Source organism: Rhopalosiphum padi, chromosome 2 (assembly GCF_020882245.1).
Source record: "Rhopalosiphum padi isolate XX-2018 chromosome 2, ASM2088224v1, whole genome shotgun sequence".
In the NCBI taxonomy this organism is placed as follows: Eukaryota; Metazoa; Arthropoda; class Insecta; order Hemiptera; family Aphididae; genus Rhopalosiphum; species Rhopalosiphum padi.
Window position 1 is genome coordinate 35,751,987 of NC_083598.1, and position 26,534 is coordinate 35,778,520.

Consider the following 26,534-nt stretch of genomic DNA (forward strand, 5'->3'; position numbering starts at 1 on the left):
AGGTATAGGTACCTATATAGTATAACACAAAAGACAAAATAATAATAATAATAATATTAATAAACTGGTTATTAGGTGCATCGTTCACGGCGTAATTTCGACAAAATACCAAATATGTATATTATAGTTTACAGTCAGTTTCTTTATTTATTTATTTTTTTTTTTTTTGAGAACAATACTATTCATACGTTGACGTTAATTTTTTTAAATTACATGCAATAATATATTTTCATCCTTGATTCGAAACGAGTTATTTGCTTATACACCGGCCGACAAACGATTGGGTGCGTTTTAGTCGCGGAGCTCGTATTATAAAATTATTTTATTATAAAACATGGTATTTTCTAGCATAAAATATCTCTACATTTCACAAAACTAGTATTATTTCCTGTATATTACCTATATTATTATATTTTTGTGTTCCGTCGAGAATGGATTTTTTCTCGACACAAAATATCTCGTTGACCAGCGAACGGAATGCAAAGACCTGCGTGATGTCACCTATTGCAGGCTACTAATAATATGTGCCAACTATAGTACTAATATACCTACACGAACAGTCCTTGATAGCTGATTTAACATGTGCTCAGTCTTATTTGACAAGTGTTGTATTTAATTACCTGATAATAATCTTTCACTTATTCGTACAACTATAATAATAAAATATTCGAAAAAGTACCTCTACGTAAACACTATATAGCTAAATAGTCATAAAACTCATTATATAATAATATGCAGAAGTCGTAACTGATAATTATTTGTGTGGGGTATTTTGTTTTCCGTACAGAAATACAGTTTGGATGTGAGTTTTACATACACGCGCTTTTATTTCTATCGTTTTCAACACTCACGATTAAATTATAATTAGTACAGAATGCTATTTTTCAATTATTTAAACAGTGCTGAGATGTATGTTGTAAATTGCATTTAACACGTCAAAAAACATGTCTAAGTAATATTATAATAATTACAATATGGGAATCTAAGGTTACAGACTCGTTATGTGTGTGTGTGTGTGTGTGTAGAAAAATGTGTGTGTAAAAATATTTAAATGTAGTAACTATTTAAATTACTCGCAAGTCGCGTTATTATAGTCATTATATGACGTGGAAAACAGAAACAATAGTAAAAAGAAAAAAACGAAACGAAATGGAAGGAAAATACAATAATTAACATGTAAACTTACCTACATTTGTTTGGCGTTGTGATTGTTTCAAACAATTTAAGTGGTAGGTTATTTTTCAATTACCAATGTTAATGAATGAGAAGTCTCGTTAGAACAACAAAATTGTTTTACAAAAACCACCGAAAATTGGTAGGATAATATTATAATAGGAACTGGTTAAGAATTTAGTGTTATTATAATTTATAATAGCGTCAGAACATAATATTATTCGTTTAGAGCGGTCACACACTACGTGTGATGGACAGCAACAGTTCCTACGCATATTTTTAAATAAAATTAATAGTAATCGACAAATCTAAATTTCAAATGAATAAAATTATTTCCAATTAAAATCGTATTCCTAATATTAACTGCAGTTTTATTTCGTTTTTATTATCATTATTATCATTGTTTATTAGTTTCTATTTTTTTTGTTATGTATTTCTAATAGTTTAAAATAGTTGACGTTTTTTCTCTCGATAGGTAATAATAATATTATGTATGCATGATAAAATATACTAAAAACATCAAAACGCCAAAACGAACAAAAATATACCTATATATAAAACAGTTTGTTATATTTCAAGTATCTGACAAAAAACTATCTCATAAATATTAAACAATTTTTATACATGACGTGCATTTTAATAATAACAATAATAATAATAATAATAAAAAACTTACCGACGTAAAATTTATAAGTTTTCAAAACTATCATTTTTGTAACAAAATATATAATGTCCATGTGGTCGAATATGTCAATACTTATCTATATCAAACAATATAATATTTAAATAATAATAGCTTAGGTATAGTAACTACAAAGTTATTTTAAAAGTCAACTAGAATTCTTTGGAATGTTTTGTTCAATATCGTAATACAGTCGAGTTTCATCGGCTTGACCCTCGTCAAAGTCATACACTTATAGATATGAATACTTAATATTTATATTTTAATTTTGTTTTTGCTAATAATACTAAATTTATATAGAAATTATATATTTGTTATATTTATACATCGACTGAAAAAATATAAACACAAATTATATAATTTAATTTAAATTGTTCGTCAAATTATAGTTATTAATAAGCTAAATTAATACCATCAATGGTAGCTTAAAGTTAAGAGTATAAAATAAAGAGCGTCAGTTATACAAGCGTAGAACTGTAGAATCTAAATGATAGCATAAATATTTTAATTCAATATTCCGAAAAATGGAGAATTTTTATGAACATGACGGTGATTTCAGAACTTGACGTAAGATATTCACAGATAGTAGGATATTGAGCTCACTCTGCAGGTTCCTTGGTATTTATACAACTTTCAGCGATCGTACAACCGCGACAGAGTGGTGCATGCGTCGCAGAGAGGCTGTATTTTTTCCAATCACATTGTGCTTGGGTACTGATAAAGTTAGTGGGTTCGTTTCGGAATCTGTTGATGATAATTTCAGTGCTCTGGAGAAAGAAAAATCGTGATCCTGCTGAGAGGTATAATAGAAGACTTAATCTTTCTTAAATTATTGTTTATGACATTATGTTTTAATTCTCGTTACCAAAATTATTTTTCATGTCACAGTGGATTAAGATATTCCAAATTGGCTATGTAAAATATTATACCGTAGCGTTATTGTTATTTGTTACTAAAATGGAGTATATGAGGAATGTACCGTCGCCGACAACGAAATAGTTAACATAATATACGAGTTGTATGATACTATCAGGCACAGTGACTACTATACGTATAGCCGTATAGGTAGTATTACATACGTATATATATATATATATGGGAACGTTTATTATGATGAGAAACATAGTCTTACCAACTCGTATGAATGCGAAAAAAAATGTTTAAAACGTCAACACGGCCGTCATAATAGTGCACATCGCATATAATATTATGTGCAACTATAGAGTATATTATTATAATATAGTAACTGGACGATGAGCACGTCGTCCCACGCGCAAAACGCCCTCTCGCAGCGACGCGCTAGCGCCAACAAGCCCTTGCGATGATAATACTACCATTCTAAACAAACAAAAAACGCGTTCCCAACAACGCACACGTCGCGCACGCACACATAACAATAAAAATAAAATATTATATAATATTATTATTGTGATATTTATATTATTATTATATTATATTAGGTATATATATATATGTAGTATTTTTTTTCCGTTCGCGAGCATTACAAAATCTTTCACCGCGGAATCCGCCCGTTGCACGCCACGAGACACGTTAATTATCGATAACGAGCTAATGAAATATCTCCTCTGCCGCCCTGCCACCCCTCTCCCTCCCCATTCGCCGCCGCCGTGGACCCGGGCGATGATAATATTACGTGGGTGTGCGCAGTCACGATCGGTTTTTTTTTTCAACTGCATATAGGTAGGTACTACGTGTATATAATGCATACGATTTGTGCGTACAGATTATTATTATTATTATTGTTGTTGTTGATGTTGTCGGCGGTGGTGCTGTATTATATTTGTACGTTGAAATTTATAAATTCATAAAATATATTATGCTGTGCGTGCGTACACTACCCCGCGAGAGCGTGTGTGAGTGTGTGTTGGTGAGCGCGCGCGCGAGCTTAATCGACGTCGCGTTATCTCCGCGCACATAAAAGGCATTATAATATTGTATATTATAATAATCTGTTCAAAATACATAATAATATTAAAGTGTACACTGTAGCGGACACGCGGCACATGAATATGCTAATGAATCTATTAGAATTAATACGCACCGTCGTACAGTCGTGTTGTTTGCGGCGGCGGCGGTGTCGATTTCGAGGCCCCGACCGTTTACAATCGGCGGCGTCCATCGAGCGCGGTGCCGAGAAAACCGGATTTAGCACGAAAATGGTCATAATATTATTAATTGTCAGTGTCCTGCTCGCCCGCAGTATTACTGTCCTGCCATACGGAAAGAAATCCAGAATTTAAAGAAATCTTCTTTGAAATGTTCCACGGTCGTGGGTTAGGTTAGGTTAGTAACGGCTTTTTAACGCGAGACCAACGGCGGAGCGACACGCGATTGCACCGCGGGTTCGGTTCAAAAATTTAGTCACGGGGGCACCCGCGAACCCGATTCCATTATCGCAGTGAGATCGATGACGGATCTGAAAACAAAAAAAATGTTTATATGTATATGTATATTGTATATGTTTTTTTATGGCTCGCTGCATTGTGTTTTATAAATATTATAAAAACAATAAAACGCGAACGTCGTGACCGGAACAATAGATAACGCGTAGGTATATTATCATAATAATAATAATAAAAAGTTTTATAATTCACTAGGTAACCTATACGAATTAAGTTTATCGAAATAGTTTCCACAATATTAATTATTGGGTTTGAAAAAAAAAGTATTATAATAATATGATACTCATAATATACAGGTAATTTTGTATTTTATATTTTATCTGCTTATACACGATTCTGTAAATAAATAGATAATATTATATGTAATGGTTTTATCATTACACCACTCATATTATTGTTTCGGATAGTTTGTGTGTGTACAAAATGTATTTTTATATACTTCAGTTGTATTTATACAATTTTAGCTTAGTCAAACAATAAAATTACAAAATTTATTATTTTCTTATTTTCTCTTTATTTTTTATTTCAACTTCGAAATGTACCGAATAATTTAACGTTTTACTTAACATCTGAATAAACAATGCATAGTATTATGTATGTTGATAAAATAAATAATAATGTTAATATTATTATTAGTTTCTATTTTCAAAACCCACTCGTAAGATTAATTTTTTTTAACGGCAACTTAAATTGGTATCATCGAAAACTAAAATTATTTCATTATCCACACTAAATATAGTTCCTAAAGTAAAGCATCAAGATGAAATTGGTTAAACTCAAATTCTACAACTTAATAGTATAGCAAGAAACAAAATAATTTACTTATTAATACATTGTACAACATTGTAGATGACTTGGAGGAAAACGTATATATCCGCCCATAATTTGAATACTGAAACAATTATCGTTGTTGTTGTTGTTGCTGTTTTCAACTATGTATGTGGTAAAATAATAAGTCAAGCTACCTACCTATATACTCATAAATTTAAATATATTATGAAAACGATTCGGATTTCGGAAATAACTCCTTGCCGACAATATACATATTACGATTCATAATATACTATACATTATCCAGCAAAGATATTGTGCGAATGCAATACCTAGTTATATGCGTACAAGTGTAATATCGTAACCGTAGACATGTTATTTTGTATACCATATTATTTAAACGGCAGTGTTGTAGCGTTGTTGCATACGCATTTGTGTAATTAGTTGATCAGCCTGGCTGCAGGTATAATACACGACAAAAGTGCATCATCGCGTGCCCCCCGCCGCTGCACAGCTATAAATATATTGCACACTGTAGAGTTGTATATTAATACATAATACTATTCACCGTATGAAATGTTATTAGATAGTATTTCTTACCATAACTACGGTCGTGCTCGACGAACGGCTACGAACGGTATTAAGTTATAATAATGTACTAATTATAAAGTGCATATAATACGATACAACAAATACTAGTTATCTATAAACCCTATATTATAATAACGCAATATACTATGTACAATGTAAGTACATGAAATAATAACTATGTGATCTGATTAAGTTTTTTTTTTTGCAAAAATAATCGATTCAATGTGAGTTTTACGGGTCAAGCGATCGAGTTATTTTCTAAGTCACTTGATCATGAACGAATTACGTAGGTAAAAATGATATATTATTATTTAGCGCATTATAACATAGATACGCTTAATAACATACAAAAAATAGTGTTATCGAGCAAACTTAACGAAAGTATTGGTTTTGCGGGTGCTTTTGGACAGTAAAGAAATATCATTTTCGTACAAATCAACAATCACGCAGATCGTCTGTATACTAATGTTATGAAATATACAACTATTGGACTAAGTACAAATCTATAGTGGTACTGACACATATAACAACAAATAACGCAATAAACGTGGTAAATAATATATTTTAAAATGTACTTATTTGTACGGTTGTTTAATTAATAAAATATTATTGGTTTAATATTTATCTTGGAGTCTATAAAGTAATACATGAGATAGGTATACAATGCTATACAGTATACAGTAATATAATACACAAACATTCATGTTGTACCAAAGATTCCTGAATTGTATAGTGGTTTTACAAGTTTCAATTCCATTGTAAATATACGGAATCAAAAGTAATGGTAATATTTTAATATAGGGAAAGTTTAATTTCATTTCAAAATGAATACTATAAGACATAAATATAGATGTGTTACTTGATTCTTATGAGTTAAAGACAATAATATGTACATTATCTGTACAATAGGCTGTACTTGTACTCTTATCTAGATATTGCTATGTTATTATTATTATTATTCAATCTCGCTGTTGTTTATAGAATACTTATTATTACAACTTGTTTATTTTACACTTAGTTTATTAATAAATGTATCTATAACTTTCGATACAACTGACGCGAGCTATGCTTCAGAAGATAGATAAAATCACACATTTATAAATTATATTATACATATTATTACATTGTACTTGTTCTACTTTTGATTTTAATAATAATAATAAAAATAATATTGTGTATAAAATATAATATAACGGGTAGATGTCATTGACAAGGGTATGCAGTACGAAAAGTTGGGCACTTTCTTCTAAAAAGTTCAGAATTAAAATCACAATTTATATTGTCATCATAAGAAGTCACAATAACACCCGTAGTTTATCCATGAAAATAGTTTTGCGTGGAACAAACTTACTGAGGCAGTAACTACAGAAGTTTTACCGAATTTTCACTCGCAGTTAATATAGCTGACTTATCTATGTCGAATCGTTTTGTTTTGATTTTAAGACAGTCAAAATCAATCATTCGTGAAGTTCCATTTTTGTTTATTTATTTATTACAAGTTGTGAGTAATGATATCAAAAAATAAAATCGCTATGACACAGATAAAGTTCTTCATTATGCGTATTATAAACACTTAGTAAAGACTAAAGTTATACTGTGATTATTAAACTATATATGTCGCAAGTTTGTCCCACCTTAAAACATTTTTTATTATTATTGTTATTTTATCTCGTTATTATGCAACAACAACCATTTTTGATACTTATAATTGGATCACTTCAAAATACTTTTAAATTATATTTGTATATTATTATGTTATTTTATTTAAAATGTTAATTCGTGTCATAAACATTGCCTATATCAAACCCCTTCAATAACAGGCATCCTTTCTTTAAAATATAACATAGAATTTCCCAGTATTTAAGCCTCATTTTTTATTTATTACTTTAAAATATCATATTTTTACCGTCACGATGATTTTCAAACGCTTGCATCTATAACTTTTATAGTTATTTATTTTTGTCGAAACATTTTAAACACGAAATCTTGAATTTATTATTACTGGTGAGTTCTTTAAGGAAAAACAAATACCTTTCACGGGAGTCGGTGTATAATATAAATGGGCCCTTTCTTGTAGTCGCTGGTACACTGGCATATCCTACATACTTCATCTGCACGCCTTTGATACAGTGCGGTATGATATGCCCGTTGTCTGTGTGGTTGTTTTCTTTCGTCTCGTTTTTTTCATTTTTTTCTTGTTATTATTATTTTTTTTTTTTTGTCACACCAATACTTATGTTCCCCTCATATAACAATATAATAATATATATTATTTTACGTGTATCACACCCTATCTTTGAACGTTTGGTGTCGCGCCGCACATCCATCTTCGAGTTGCGCTCTCACGCGAGAGACGTTTTTCCGGACGAGACGGAACGAGCACACTTTTTCGCACTGCACCCTCGTACCCCTCACAAGACCGGTGTTATTCCATCGGAGGGAGTCTCGTTCGCTCATAGTACATAATATTACAATAATCGGTTCATATTATTCATTGCTATGGTTTTTGTTGTGAACATAATAACCATAATAATGATATGTACGCGCGGTGGTTAACCCGTAATGTTGTCGTTTGCTGATGGTCGAATTATTAACGTCGCTAGAATTTAAAATCGCGATAATTTGCATAACATTTATTAGCTGTCTACGCTTTCGGTTGGAGACCTCGACATTGGACTTTACGTTGTAAAAAGAAAAAATATACATACATACATTTTTCAATACGACAAGATTAAATGTATGTTTATATTATACGTCGCACATAAATCGTCGTTGTCTTCGGAAATTCAAATAAATTTTTTTTTAAATAAGATTTTTCACTACATTATGGGTATAACCGCTACAACGATAGCCCGGAGAAATATGCACGTATATACCGACTGGCGTACATTTTATGTTTTTTAATCTTTTTAAATCCAGTTCACGAATTCAACAATCGTTATAAATTATACAACGCTTATTTGTACATCGGCAATATCATTCCAGACCATATACCATATACCTACTATTAATATAATTTTGTTTTAAAACTGTTAACAAATTATTATATAGCATATAATGACGGGCCTCGCGGATCTCCATAACTTTAACGTTACAAAAAACGCATTATGTATAATATTATGTGTATCGGACTATATATTATAATGCTTATTATGTATAGATGATATAGATATAAGACCATATTGTATATTATTATAAATGTTTATGCGGTATAATATTTATACGAGATTTCTGAAATTAGTTGGCTAGATTAAACCGTATTCGATGTTTATTTAGGAAATATTATAGTATACACTATCTATACAATTTGGATTTTAGAAATAAATCATGCTAGTTAAAAGTAATTACGTTCAAACAATATTGTAATCATAAACCTGTTTTTTTCAATTTACCCATTCCTTTTATACTGTATCACTATTCACTTGACAGTTTAATGTTTATTCATTAATATGTTGTTAAAAGTATAATTATATCGTTATAAGAATAATTTATTCTTTTGTTGTTTGCAGTTTAATTTCGTTAAGGCTCGAGGAACAGAGTATTACCCTAAAAGAATGCCAAATAGGTGTCCATTATATCATAAATAGGTAGGTACTCACGGTTTAAAACTATTTGTATTTTTCCGACATGATTTCACATCCGTCGCCCTTTACACGACGATAGTAACACAGTAATAGTAATAATATTAATAATATATAAAGATTCCCTCACCCTTTCAGCGATGCGAAGCGATCTCAGTGTTGTTAGTCATTGTACCCTCGGCTGGTTAAACAGGCTTTAAATCGCTTACGAACAGACTGCTGTGCGGCGCTGGGAAAAGATCTGCCAATAATTACACTGCGAATCTACCACTTATATATTATTATATAACCCAACGTCCGCTGTGGTAGCGCACGAGTAATTTATTTATTTTTTTACGTGCATCTGTATTTTTTATGTTAAATTGAAATAATGACGATACGCGTTTACGATGCCCACTGCGTTTCTAATGTAACATAATATTAATATTATGGAGACGCTGAACGGTTTTTGAAATGCGAAATTACCGGAAAATCGGCGGACGACGGCCATAGGAGGTCATACCAATCGCACATGTACACGTCATGTCAGCTGCGTGAGCACGCGCACGTTTGTGTAATGAAAAAAAAAATAGCAACTTGGAAATGGCTTTACACATACACACACACACTTGCGCGCGTCGAATATGATACGTATCATAAATATTGACGGGTATAAACTGCACGCATGTATATATATACATAAATACTGCTGCATGAACGGAGGCTCGTCGGTTTAACATACCGATATTTATATATACGAATAATATTATAATATAATACTAAATATTATGATAGATTATTTCGATTGGTCGTGCGGAATCTTATATATGTGTATACGTAAATAAACACGACGAGTGTGTATATAATGAGAAAATAAAATCGATTGAAATTACTCGATAGTTATATAATATAAAAATATAATATAATAATAATATGGTCGGCGGTATAATATGACGGTACATTCGATAGAACTTGTAGACGTCATCAGTCATAATATATAATATATATATATATTTAGGTACTACACAGGTATTATTCGCAAGTGGGCAACAGTAAATTCGTATACCCAATAGTTCTTAAATAGCGAACGCTCTATCGTCGTCGGACATGGAGTCCCGGCACCAGTTGCGTACTTGCACATACAATTGAGGTTTGGATTTAAAAATTTGATGTGATCTTAAATTAAAGGCGAATAAAAGATATTTCAATAAAATGCCACGCACGAATAATTTCAGTGGGAAGAAAAACCGACCCCCCTCCAATTAGTACGACGCTAGTGTCTGATATATCGGGCGAAACGTCAGCGGTGTTTAGTGTTTGGAAACTGATGACTTTGCTTGAAGACAACATTTCAAAAAATTTGTGAGTATAATTCATTCGATAGAAAATAATAAGAGCAAAAAAGTATCACAAATAGCACAACATATAGCATAAGGTCATCGTTACTTTTTATTGACGATTTATCAGCATTTGCAGATATCGTGGTGTTCCACAATCGATTCACTCAAGATGATTGAAAGAGAAGTGATTTTCTGTCTAACACACGTACATCATCCATAGTAATAATTTAGATACTGTGTTTTATTTCTAACATAGGTACTAGTGGATCTAATGGAGCGATGATAATCATTCTAAAAACAATTTAAATTATATTCGAAATCGAATTTCTAACATTACCAATGTATTCCCCTTTGTTTTTTCCTTTCAATCCTAAAATAAATTATTTATAAGATAAATTAAAAATGTGAATATTTCATTTTTCGAATAAAAAATACGCGAAAGTTTCGAGGCGGCTAAATCAAAATTTAAGTATAACCATTGATTAAATATACTTAATACTTATATTTTATCAATGGTATAATACGTCATATAAATTATAGTATATGTCGCGTACAAAGTTGGAAAATCACCACTTTCGAAATCCTTAAAATCGATTAAAACAGTAAGCCTATTTTTGAAAATTGCGCAACGTGTTGTACTTACAGACAAGTCTAAAAATCAGGCCGGCACTGGACCCGGATCATATTATTATACTATAACCCGAACATAGCAGCTGATAGCTGCTGCATCGGGGATCTTGCACTGCGGCCAAACGGTCGTTTCGCCAACCGATTTTCTCGTTTTTTACGACTAATATAAAGGCGTATAATATACATACAGTAGCTACACTTTATCGTACTTGTGGACAATATGATATTATTGTTGTTATTGATGAGGGTATTTTTCCAGAGTATATACGCAACACTTCGTCGTTTCACAACCAACTCCTTGTCTCCCGCTCCTTAAAAAAAACAACAGTGCAAGCATGGCGAAATATTAACGTATTAATATTTTTCCGTTTGCCCATTATTATAATAGGACACTATACAGCTTACGCACTATTATAATATTAAACGGGCAAATCTTATTATTATCGGATCTCTGTAGGGCGATTTCAGCAACTCGACTGGTCTGTGAAGTGGTGTGGTGGCGGTGGTTTAGGTGGGTTCTATACTGTGCAGTGTGCTCTAACCGGTAAAGTCGACCATCATTCGAACAGTGTGAGTGTATGTATTAGAGTAACAACGCGATGGGGCTTGAATTATGATAATTATGTTATTATAGTCGACATGCACACACACACACATACACACACACACACACACACATAGATATAAGGGTTCGTGTACATAATAAATGCTTGTCTTTATATGGAATAATATTTTTCACTTGCTAGTTGCTACACTATGACTACACTAATTTAAAAAAATGATTTTTTGTATATTTACGAAAAAAATATGTTTTTAATTATAGTTTGAAGTATTTTTATAACTAAACAGAGGACTGTGAATTTGCAAAAAATGTATGTTGTACTTTTTAGCTTTTAGCTTTCCAAGCAAAATGTTTGGAACTATGTAACAACGAATTCAATTTTAAAACTTTTGTTTTGCATTTTTTTTTACATATTTATATATTTGGGTCATTCATTTTTCATCTCATTTTATGGTATTTTTTTAATAATTTCCGTCAATTACCTTTTTTTCACACAAATTATGAATTGTTTTTTTTTTTGCACAAGCTTTAATACTGTAAACATAACTGTATTATTTAAACACTAAAGCACCTGCTTAAATAAATTAAATAATTTTATTTGCTAAATGCACGATTGCACGAACGCATGATTTTTTTAAATATATTTTTAAAATATTAAGTGTATATTTCAGTGCATTTGCTGTTATTATTATTAAATTTTAAAGTATTTAACGCATTATTAAAAATTGTATAACCTAGTGCACTAAATGCACATCCCTATTTATAAATAGAAATACTAAATTGTCTACATTTCACAAAAATTCTAATTTTAACTATTTTACTGTCTTATGCTCGAAGGGTTTAAAGCTTTAAAGATTAGTGTAATGGAATATACCAAATATCAATATGCGTCCTTGTGTCCGAATTTAAAGACCAAAACTGCATGTTACTTTGTTGATTTCTACCCATAAAGTTATGGCATAATCGTGGTAGTCATGTAGTTGTTTTACGTATATGCAGAATCACATTGTTCATTATTATCGTCACCAGTGTCAATGAGATATTTTTTATTATAAAAATCCATCGAACCTGATGCGTACGCCGGTCGCCATGCCTTTCGAGTCTTAAACATGTTACCAAGATAATTGCAGATCCACGAAATTTACTAGAAATTATAATATTGCTAGAGGGATCAAAAATAAACTCTACATTGGGAGAATTTGAGATAACTAAACAATATACGATCATAATGCATTAAAATATTATTAAATATTTATCATGGACGCTTTAATCATACATTTTTCTAAAAATTTTCCAACATACTTTTATCCGCGTTAATAATTTTATGAATTCTTATACTATATATATATATATATATACTCGTATGAGCTTCATCGCATGTCGTATAACTAATTTAACTCGTAATGATATTTCGGGTGCTTCGAGCGACGTCTTACAATTTAGTGAATCAAATATTTACGTATGGAGGATATCCTGGATATCGTTCAATTTGTAAGCTGCCAACGCCCGACGTCATATTATATTTTGAATCCTGTCGTGTATTACGAGTATAGAAAAGAGATCTAATTACACTTGGTTTAATGTGACGTGTATTACAATATTTAATTTGTCGTTAGAAAATACATGAATCGTTTATACTTTATAGTCATACATGCAAATACTAATAGACTTATTAATTTCCCACACGAGTATAATTACCTCGAATAGGACATTTATTTTTATCTGAATTATAAATTACACAATATATTATATATTATTTCCTGTATAGTAAAAATTATTTTCTTTGCTATCGCGTTACTATAGTATAAATTAGTCTAGAAAAAATTAAATTAAAGTTAATTGTAAGTTACTTGTACATTATTTACAGTTATTTACGAAAATATATTTTGTTTAATTGTTATCTATACATATTTGTTACCTTAAAGAAATACAATTTGAATATTTTGCTTAGTTATTTTATTATCGATTCTTTGTTATTGAAATATAGTCTGTAGGCACACTGCAGTTGTAGAAGAAACTATTTATATTTTAGAAATTATATAATTATTATAGATTTTGCAATCTGTACAATAAATGGAAGTAAACAGTTTAACTTATTAGTACAAATACTAAGGTTTTACAAGCATTAAACTAACTAAGCTTATCCACGGGGGGGATAGAAATTAATGATACGTGGAACTATGATTTTGCCCTCCCATCTTTATCTTTAATCTTTAAATAACAATACTTCGTCCATAATGTTTATATACTGTACGAATTTATGAAAACAAAAATGTTCTGAAAAATAAACAAGTTCAATTAAATTCTATTTATAATAAAAAAAAATATATATATTTAAAGTGAGTGGTGACAGTGGCCGCAGTGATATTATAATTAGGTAGTAAATACTGAATATAATATTATTTATCTCATAACATTCTGCTAATTGATAACGTCTTGTATCTAAATAGAACAAATTAAATTAAAATACTATTAAAAAGTTTATCTTTGAACTAAAATATTTGAGAAATAATAGAGTACAGAAAAATTTGGCAACGGTCCAATAATATGTAACTTACACTTGTCTTTATTTATTATAACCTGCATGCCAAAATGCTTTACTATTCGACTAGTTGTCAATATTCAATTTCTGATTATTATTTTTCTTTTTTTTTTCTGTAATAATTTATAAATAATAATTTAACATTATTTTTACTATATTAGAATAATATAATACTCTAATGATGGTTAATTTTCTTCACATATTTTTGCTTGAATTTAGACAATGCCAGTGGTGTACACTGAACATGATATACAATATAATAAATGTAAATACATTTTACATAATATCCAGGTAATTAAATTGTTTTTTTTTTATAATTACATTATTTAATATCCGTTGGTACACGGTACATATTATAGTTTTTAATTAACTTTACATGTTTTTAATATGCTTAAGAATAGAAAATGCAAATTTCACTGGACTATAATATTTAATAATATTAAAATATTGTCCTCTATAGCATAATAATTAATAATTAATAACAATGAGTTGGCTATTTCCAATCAATAACAATACCAGCTAGTGGACTGTGATCAATATTGCATTGTAAATATTATAATTATATATATTATATAAGTATAATATTGTGTTTGATATTAAATGTATTAATTGTATATTTGTATATATAGACATTGAATTATAAGTTATGACCTTATTTGAGATCCATTCTTCTTAATACGTTTACATAATATTATATAATATTATAGTATGAGGTCGCGTAAACGACGCCGACGTCGTACCACAATAAACGTTCCACCTAATAATAACTTAAAACAAAACAATATGAAACTTGTTATTGCATTTACGAGACCTGAGATAGCAGTGCCAATTATTCGCGAGGGAAATTGTTATAATTTTTTTTTTTTAGCGTTATCGAAAAAGATACGAGACGGTTCGTTAAGTTTAGCCCCCGCAATGCTATTATTGATGTTGCGGAGATAAGGCGATTCTTTAGTAAAAAAAAGGGTTTTTTTCGCGTCTGAGGCGATCGAATTTTTTTATTTCCGACGCGTAAATCTGCCGGTCGCTAAGAATTCGAAAAATTACTAGTAAAAGATTTAAAATAAATATAAAAAATATAACCACACCGAATAACCGTCGTTCGTACGGCCAATGGTACGTTCGTCTTGGACACTTATTTTTTTCACCTCTATATAATACCGCATTCCGGTAGCTGCAAATGGAATCGGACCGGTGTATTTTAGTGTCACCAGTCGTCATATTTTTTTTTTTTTTTTTTTGGTCTACGCAACCATTCGATAAATACACTAAGTATATAATATCGTACATATTATTATATGATGAATTATACATTCATACATGCATACCGTCGAAACTGAAGGGCGGCGAGAATCATTCTTAAATGTACATTTTTTTCGATCACGAATAACGCGTCCTGAAATTCATCTAGAAATATTTTATGCCATTATAATATTATAATTTACTGCCATAAATACGGGTTCATTACGGTGAGTATTTCCAAACGTCATTATGTCGTTATGTCGTTGTATATGGAAATAAAAGTACGAAATTGTATCTCACGATCAATATTCAAATTTCGATGGTGGTGGTGAGTGGTGAACATAATATTATTGTCTCCCAGTCCCACCATTCACATTTCAATGAGTTTTGTATCGCCGTCGTCTTCTCCAAAGTCAGCTGATGACACTTACGAATTAGATGCCATCAATCCGATCGACTTATATAGAGGGGACGTGGGTACATCCAATTTTCTCCAAAATCCCAATGCCACGTGCCGGTTTACAGAGATATAAGAGAGATACGGAATGATTCCTGCATTTTCTTTCGAACAGTCGGTCCAATTCAAATGCCTCAATTATTATGAACAAAAAAATAATAACGTTCCTGACAGACCATGGCGTGCAAGTTATCTAAGATAATATACCGAATTAGAATAAATATTTATTGAACGTGGTTTAGCCGCAGGAAACTAATAAATAACGTTGACGAGAATTGCAGAGCATATAATAATAATAATAATAAATTATCGTGATATAATTTTATTGCTAAATAATATATTATTATGGCTTGCGACCATTATCGTAAATCGATTCCGACTCGTGTATATAGTTTCTATGTCGTAATTGATCTTTATCGAAAATTAGGAGGTCCGAGGCATTATAGTTTTATTGAATTTGTTTGTTTTTCATATTTTTTATTTTTATTTTAAACACATTATAATATTTTATTATTTTATATAGGTTACACTAGTCACAGATATCAATAATATGGTACATTGACACTGCGGTATTACGTTATTATACCCGATAGGTATGTCGGCGTGTGAAATTTTTTTTTTCAGCAATGATATATATACTATATGTAATTCTCAGTAATATAATATACGCATACCCGATGAAAAGAAAATGTGGTTATCATTAATGTTTTGCGTTTTAATTTAATTAAAAACATTTTTTTCCCCGGCGTTGTGAAGTCTGCAATATTAAATATGAAGACATAAAGTAATTGCGTATTTATATATAGGTACTAAGTAGGTAGGTATACCAAACGCGTAGTAGATACGATGTGCCGGTCAAACATTCGAATAGCGACTGCTAAAAATCGCGTTAAATAATTGTATATAAAAGGCTATAAATCGTTTTTATTTTCGGAAAATCTTGCCCGGCATAAAATACAATGATATTGCACGGTGTTTTAGTTCGGTGTTGGGCCGTTGCTCCCGATTTACAATTCATGAAGTATGTGCCGAAAACTCAATACAAGTATTAATATACCGACATATCGAATAACGACGTTATATTTACTCACTCGAAACTTTATTATAATATGTTTCGAACCGATATAGTACGGTAAAACATTATAAGTTTGTAAACAACGTTTATAATAGTATTATCATGTGCCGCCGTGTATATTATACGCGGAGAGGGAGGTGGGTATTATATATTTTATTATGCTGCCGTAATGCGAGAAAACAGGCGTTTGATTTTTTTATAAATCAAATATTATAGTATTTTAGCAGACGTCGTTGCAGATAATATAGCGGATGGTGTTTTATTATTCGTTAACAAATGTAATGGATTCGCGGTTCATCACGGCTCTGGCGCGTTTGTTATAATCGCGCGGGGAAAGCGAAATTACAATATATTTGACGGTCGTTATTATATTGTACCAATCATTGTAAAGTTTAGCGTTTTTTTTTTCTTTTCCCCGAAAAATATTGCAATAAATAAAACCAATTGTGCTACTCGAATTATACGCGATTCGTGAAAACATGTTTAATGTATACTTTGTGGTTGACGGATAATAGCAATAATAAAATAATAATAATAAAAAAAATGTTTTCTATTTAATATCATGAAAAATATTGTGCCATCCGGCCACTCCCTCCGGACTTTGTTCATTCGGTAACGTCAGCCGTCGTAACGGCGACGGGTGCGCAATATGTTCACCTTTTAACATTTGCATACGTATGCGTGTACCCCATCACTGATGCAGTCGCGTAATGAATCAAAAATTATACTCAAAGACACACGCGCTGCAGAGCCTACCCGGTCATTTGGTAATACAAAGAGCGTTGAATGAAATCAACAACGTCACGACCCCAACACAATAATAATATAATATATTACAATATTATAACACACTCGTGTCTGGGACATCCGCGACAAAAATGCAGCTGAACGATGAAATATTATAATATATATAATAATATAAATATCATATAGTCAATTCGTCGTGCTCTAAGTGTTAATAGTATAATAAAGTATTTTACTAAAATAACAAATTATTGATTGTATATTTACCAAGCAGAATGATTTGATAGGAAAACCAAATGTCATTATATAATTATTTTGTTATTAATTTTTGACACTGAAACGTTATCACAAATTAAACTTGTTTTTTTTTTTTAAAAAAAAGAACTGTAAAATATTATAATAGCTATGGAAAAAAAATATTTTTTACAATTTAGTCAACCGGAAATTGAAACTGATATTAAAAATATACAGAGTCAAAAGATTGCTTGAATAGCGATTAGTGTGACAGATATAATATGACAGTGGAGTACCTATACATACTACTAATAATAATATGATATTAAATTTTTGACTGGTAAAATAAAAACTAATTTAATATTTTTAATATTTTTGAGGAAATCTTATCATCGAATTATTATTTTACTTATCATTTTACCTTGGTTATTATACCTTCCAACTTTATATTATTATTAGAGATTTTTTTTTTCAATTAATACGATTTAAAATTAAAATATTTAACTTGCTTTATGAATAATTAAAAAAAAGTACATAAATAAAAATACCCCATCGGTATGTACGGACACGCGTACCTACTCCAAAATTATTGGAGGGTCGTGGCGCGAGACACTAAAGCAAAGACGATAAAGTGCCAAGTATTGTAAAAGTGTAGCAAATTTCTTTAAATAATTATAAGATCTTATTATAAGAATGCTGTGGAATACTAAATAATTTGTTTAAATTAATTATCAAATAATATAGACATCTAAACGCACAAGAATATGACAAACGAGGAGGCGTTTATATTGTACTTTGTAGTTTTTAATTGTTTGGATAAATAATTTGCTTATTAACGAACGTTCTAAATTCGTAACAGAACTTGTCTACAAAAAAGTATATATTTAAAACAGTTCACATAGTATTGTATTAACATAGCGTGTCTTACAGACGGAATCCTATTATAATGCATAATTTAATAATATTCTGTTTGCTAAAGCGTTTCTGTTTAACCGTATAATATACTTTATAAATTATTTAAAAACTACTCATACAATATTTGGTTCATCTCAATAAAACGCATTAATAACGTTTATTTTAATAGTTTTCAAACGATTACGAATCGTATTGCAATATCAACATGCCGACAAGGTATGCAAATTATATATTTACTCAAAAGGATTAAATTTAGCCGGGCAAAGTCGATTTACAACGTAGTTTAATCACAATAATAATTATATCGTCTACCTATGAGATCATACAAAACCGATTAAACCAAAGAACTTTGAATATCGTCATTCTAAAATTAATATTTAATAGTGGGTATTTATGGTACACGATGGGGTCGTGAAAAAGGGATTTCATTCGAAAATTTATTATTATTTTCTTTTATTTCATATAATAGTGAAATTATACTGTAGACTGCTGCAGTACACACATTTTATAAATACGATATTAAGCATCGATTTTGAGGATAAAATGAAATATATTACTATTCGTAAGGGATGTATTATAATTTTGACGCATACATATACTTATTATATCCTTAGAATAAATTGAAATAAAATATTATAGCTTTCCAGCGGGGAACAGTCAATACATGATTATTGTAATATTATAATATTAACGATAGTTTAATTATTCATTAATCATTACTATATATATATGTAATCGTTTTTGGATTTCTTGACAATTCGTTTTTCAGGACGTATACATCTCGTACTTAGGTACTTTGGACATATAAACACAAAATATAAATATCTATACATAATTTAAAATTATAACCACTAATAATATTAAAATATAGCACTATTCTAAATTTAAAAAAATATTAACAATATCACGAAAAAAATTGAAATATTCTTATTGAATTGTATTATTTAAATTCTTACAATTTAAACGACATAAATATAGGTACTATAGCCATATATTATGTAAAGCGTTTTGTTTTGAATAAGTATTAATCAACACAGCCATTGTAATAACATAAAAGAATATATTTAAATTTCCAAACTATAATAATATTATAATGTACCAATTATGTATAAGCATGCGATGTTGTTAGATCTAAAATAATAATAGGCTGCTAAAAAATGTAATTAATTTTATGAACAAATTTAATGAAATTAAAAGTTGTTTTTCAATTATGTGTGCACATTTTATAGTATCAATTTTGTTTTGCGATTATAATAAAAAAGGAATACATGTCATTATTTTAATCAAACTTTTTCCAAAATAATTAAACTGTGTCAATTACGAATCGTTTAAAACCCACACTCATACAATTATATTATGTGTATAAATTACATCTACAATAAATGGTAACTACATCTAGTTAAAAAGTGAGCGTTAAATTTTTTTAAACTTTTTATCGCATATAATTACCTAGTTTATTATATAACATAATAATATACCTGGTATACATTTTTATTGGGTTTAATAATTATGTTGTTCCATTCGTTTTTCTTAATTTTAAAATTGGAAATTGAGTCACAACATTACTAATATTACTATAATAGTTTGCGTGTCGCCATTTACAGTTGGAGTTCAATGTTTAATGTTTGGAGGTATAAATTATATACTTTCATTTAACTAGACACATAATAATTATTGTTAAATACGATAATACTTATTTTCAAGCCCATTATTAATTAGTGATAATTTTTAAAATGTATACATCACTATAAACATTAAAAAATAACACGGTTTCTTTTTCTTTTTTTGTAAATACCTATTGAATAATAGATTTTTAAATACATCTTTTTTGAACTATACATTTTTTTAATTTAATTAATTTTATCTTCAAACTTTATCAGAATTTTGATCATTGTTAAGCCGTTAAAACCAAATATGACAATAATAGTTCATAAATTCATAATGAAATATTTTATCGTCGTTTTTTGAGGTCACACCAACTGAATAATAATTATTACTGCAGTTATATTTATGACATAGTAATTTGATCTAAAATATATTTTTTTTTTTTTATTGATCTTAAATACATCGACGACTTGGCCATTAGTATATAATATGTACATTTGTGTTAGTCACATTAGGTTAGGTTTGTAGCATTTTTTTTTTTTTTTTTTTTTTTTGATGAAATAAATAAACATTTTTATATTAAATTATACAATTCAGTTTTTTTTTTAATTAAATAGTTTATATTATGGTGTATTCATGATTGAAATAATTTCTTACTTTAAAGGAAATTATTCTTTGTGGTGTGTTTAAAAATATAATTTTTTTGTCGTAGTTAGTTGTAGATATATATCGTATGTTTTATATCCAATCAATTGTTTTTTATTATATGAGAACTCTATTTCTAGTATTATAGTATTTATGTACAAATAAGTTATAATTTCCTACAGCAATGTTTTCCACGTGCATTTATATCTTCGCATTTATTTTAAATAATTATTATTATTATTATAATTAGCTTATTTACGCCAAACGGCAGTTTAACACGGATACAAAAAATTGACAAATATTGACAATATTGACAATATTATATAATATAGCTAAGTATTGGTAGGTTCAAAAAAAATAATATTGTTAATATTAGAAGACAATCCAAATCTGTGGGATATGGCCTAAGTAATTAAACTGAATTCGCAACTCTAAGCATTGGATGTAGTATGTGGTTATGTCCGTATGATTTTTTGTGCTGAAATATAAAATTGGGAAAGGGTTCTAGATGAATATTTAGATATCTGTGGTATGGCTGAAAGGAGATCAGGTACGTCAAATGAGTCATTTAATAAGGCAGATAGAAATTCTAAGTATGCGCATTATCATTTATCTCAGCGAGAGGATACGGTTTGAATATTTAGAACCTGACTTGTGTTGGTATAATCGTGAAATAAATAAATTAATAAAAAAAAAATATTGAAAATAAATGTATAAACTTAAATATTATTTAACAATTAAATACAATGAGTTATATTTTGCAAATATTTAATATTAAATACTTAATTTATGGCATAGTGTAAAGTTGATTATTGAACTATGTATAAAGTCAAATATAATTGTTTTTATTTTTGGAAATATTGAAATGTAATTTATGAAATTATTAAATACAATAAGTACATTTCATTAGAACTTATACGCGCATTATAACGCCTAGTTGAATAGTCGGAAGTTTTTGAAATCCGATTATCGTTTATAAAACGTATAGGTATACGTATACTCATCATTGTTTTTACATATACATATATAATATATTCGTGATATTATATTAGACAACATTGATAGCTTTTTTCGATTCGTAATAGTAATTTTGAATTCAATTAATTTTGTTTATCTTTTAATAACAGTATACAATAATTCAAATACATCATAGTCACATGATGTATCATGTATATTCATTATTCACAGTACCTATAACCACTAACTAGTGTTATATCTTATAATAACAAAATACTAAACTTTATAATCGAGCATTTAAGTCACTAACCCGTCAATTTTGTATCCCTTTGCCACTCGAGTGGTCCATACACGATACAGTGTTTCAATTACAATTTATTTTATAACGTTTAACAATCGTAAGACATTAATCATTGTACACTCTATGAATACAATTTTTTCTCGGAACATCGACAGCCACGATTTGCATTTCTTTTTCTCAAAAACACTCATCATACAAGGACCACCATTGGCCTTGTAAACCAAATAGTTTGAATCAAACTTGTAATGACATAATAATAATATGTTATAGTATGTTGACACATTTTAAATATGATAAATGATGAAAAAAAAGAAAAAAGGATAGTCCGAGTAAGCCTAATGTTTGCATCATGTTTTATATAAAGTATTATAAATTATAATATAATGTGTCATTACGCAAGAAAAATATGAAATACAAATTAATATAGCAGAACATTGTATTTAATTTAAAAAAATAGGCTAATAGCCACAGTCGTTGAAGCTCAACAGATGATGAAAAAATAAAATAATGTCAGCATTTTTATATTTTAAATAATATCCGTCTCTCGGACCCTTTCGTAATGTTATTATTATCATTGATTTTAAATTGTTGTGTTCTGCTATATAATAAGCAATGATGATATAATGACATATTATTATTATAATGTTATTTTTCAAAACACTCCGAAATATGTACAAACAAAATATAATAAATAAATAAAATATAATCAAATGACTCATCGCTGTTTGCACCTTTATTCATAATCAATCACTTTTTACCCAATGATTACGGATTCTTCATTTTACGGATTTTATAAAAAGTTACAAATGCACCTGTACTTATACGGTTATTAAGTCGATTCTACCGAATTCATTCAACTCGTCGTTTATAATAAACGAATACACAATAAACCATATGACATGTAGGTATAACAATAATTTAACCCGATCCTGACAGTCAAGTATTTTTAGGAACATAATACAACATTTTTATCCAATTATATTATTATTTTTTTGCTCTTTAGTTCTATTTCATTTTTGTAATTCAAATTAATGGACAAAACACGTTTTTCGATTCTCATTTTCTTTTGTAGTGTTCCAGCAATCATCACTATGCGTATACAATAATAATTTTGTTTCGCTATTGTATCAATATATTATTACTCATCAATAATCAAAAAAATATTATTTAATTCAAATATAATAATAAAAGTACCTATATTATATAATATTATGGTTTACGAATTTAGTATATAATTTAAAAGTTTTACAAACACTACTTTGAAAAACTCATTGTTTTCAAAATCATTTCCAAGCCTAAATTTACATGTATACAATACAAGCTCTTCACACTTGACAATATATATTAATATTTAATGATTAAGCATTATGTCATGATTTGACGTGAATTTGTCGTCACAAAATGTAATTTACCAAAAGGCAAAAATCAATCAACAATGTTTCAATAGAAAATAATTTTGTCTCACAATGTTAAGTTTTGGACTTTTAATTGAAATATCGATCAAATTCCACCAGTTTTATCACATAAAATATTTAATCCGTTATAAGTAAGTTAAATTGCTTCAATCAGGAACGCGTGCAATTATTAGTAAACGTTGAGAAAATCGTCGTGCGGCGTCCTTTATAAATTATGCGCGTCTGGCTAAGAAAACTACTGACGCGGAAACTCGATTTCGGATCGTCCGCTGACAGACTATTATATTTTGTCGTTTTAATGAATCTATAATGTTACATTAATGTGTACGGATCGAGGGTATACGACGTACGTCCAAGACGTTCGGCGAACGCGGTCGGCGCCGAGAAACGCGCATTATTACGACGTTCGAAACGTGGACCGCACCGCGCCTTTCTGCGTTCCAGACAACGCGGGAGGACGATAACTCGTATTCCGCACCCCCCCAACTCAAAGGTCTGTTGTCTTGATATTGCATTAGTTACAAACGACGGATTTATTTTCGAACTCGACCGAGATACATACCGCGTGCGGAGCTCAATAATAAATTCCACTGTATTGTGTCGCGTAGTCAAACGTCATTTCCGTGACAGTGGAGCACAACTGATTTTTACCGGTGACGATAATATAATAAGCGAGTAGAAACGTGTGTTTTGTGAACGACCAAAACCTCGCGGTATATATAGGTAGGCATTACTGCAGCCCGGTCGGGTGTACCGTGGATACGGGTCGTGGGTGGTTTATTATTTATTTCGATTTTTCGACAAAGAGTGTTGTAGGTAAAATTTCGTGTGTTTGCTAGCCATGATGTGTGTGTGTGTGTGTGTGTGTGTGTGTGCGCGCATATACGAGTCGGAGCCAAGACAAACATGTTAACAAATTAAACAACTACCGGACGTCGTCGTAAAGAGCCGTCCTGAACAAATATAACATCGATTTATGCGTGTGTATGTTCTTTTTTTATTTCCCTGCGCCTCTCCGGACGGCGGACAGGGTTCCCTTTGTGGGCCGCGCGTATATACACCGAATATTCGGTTTCAAAGCAAATTGACGGAGAGCAAAAACAACAGAAACACTGCGCTGCCAACACACAATAATATACAGTCGCGACGGCGACGACGGCCGATGCTATTATACAATAGGCGGTGGCGAGGTATACGTATATTTACCTATTATATAGTATATACTCAACACTGTACTGCTGCGGTGCATCGCCGCCGAACCACTACAATATTATGTATATACGTTTTATTCGATATGTGATGATGCACAACACATTGTAGTACTGTAATACACTCGGCGCCGCAATTATATAGGTACAATGTATTTTCTCGCCCACGCGCCCGGAAAATGAAAAATACATTTGTCGACCGATCCGCGGAGGGCCGCGGCGAACGGTTCAGTGTAAACAGACGTGACTCACGGGTTCGTGTATATTTGATTTCGTCTCTCACACCGACGACGACTACGACGACAACCGGCGGGACGGCTGCAACGTACGAAATCGGTACCTACGTCGTGTAATAATATATTTGGGACGTGTGTATCTCTGTAAAATGGAAGGTACGCGCACGCCTTAGGTAACTGCTAATTGCTAAACCGACAACGAGTTCGAAAGCAGCTGTGGCCAACAGCAAACAGTTTGCTGGCGAAATCACGTCACCTGTATGCGTTGTTATTATTTTTTAGATCAATTTTTATACAAAATCAATATAGTGCGCGATAAGTAGACCTAAAACGGGTATATCATTACATTATTATTACATATATCGCACATTTGCACGGCGGTTTATCATTGTTTGGTCGACATCCTATTCCGGTCGACCTGTCAAGTGAGTGGCTATACGCAATGACTTACAGACGTATACCTAATACAGTAATACACAAATATAATGTATATATTGTTGGTTTTTTTTTTATTTTGACCACGGTAAAAATATATAATATACACACATACAATACGATGTCGAGACGAATTTTATTTTGAAACGGAAAAGAATCATAAATAAATTGGAAAAGAGGTAGGCAAAATACTAAAAACAGACGATCATAAAGTTTAGTATAGACAAATCGTTGTTAAAATACATATTAATCATGTCGTTCATGTTATATTTTTCTCTTATCATGTAAACTTATTGTGCTAATTTGTATATATTGTGTATATTAAATATATATATATATATATATTATCATTATATTAATTTGTTATAATACACTCTAGAGTCTAGACTACTGGCTTGAGTTGAGTGTTTTGTTATCTATTTGACAAACTTGTTTATATATTTGCTCTGAACATGGCTGTATCATGAAAGTATCATATTATTATGTATTATTGACTACTTTTTTTTTAATCTAATGAAAGATCAATAATAATGGATATTATTTTATTATTCAATAATTGGAACAATAATATATTTTATCTTATAATAAAATATGGCATAGGTAGGTAGAAAAATTAATTATAAAATAGTACGTACTACAGTCTATAATAATACCCACACTAAATAGTATTGGTTTCAACTTTTTGGCAGTAATAATTAGATGTTGAAAACGAAATAAAGATAAACAATGGTTTATAAATATTTAGTTTATTAGATATTTTGTTGCACGAGTTTATCGTTTGGGAAAATATT

The 26,534-nt window shown here is 30.0% G+C and overlaps 1 long non-coding RNA gene across 1 annotated transcript; it reads right to left on the reverse strand.

Moving 5' to 3' along the window:
• Nucleotides 1-2,238: 2,238 nt before the first annotated feature.
• LOC132921979 (uncharacterized) lies at nt 2,239-9,739 on the reverse strand. Its single transcript, XR_009660978.1, has 3 exons — nt 9,352-9,739; nt 3,918-4,292; nt 2,239-2,622 (listed from the first exon to the last, which is right to left on the reverse strand). It is a non-coding gene; the product is annotated as an uncharacterized LOC132921979 (long non-coding RNA).
• Nucleotides 9,740-26,534: the final 16,795 nt, after the last annotated feature.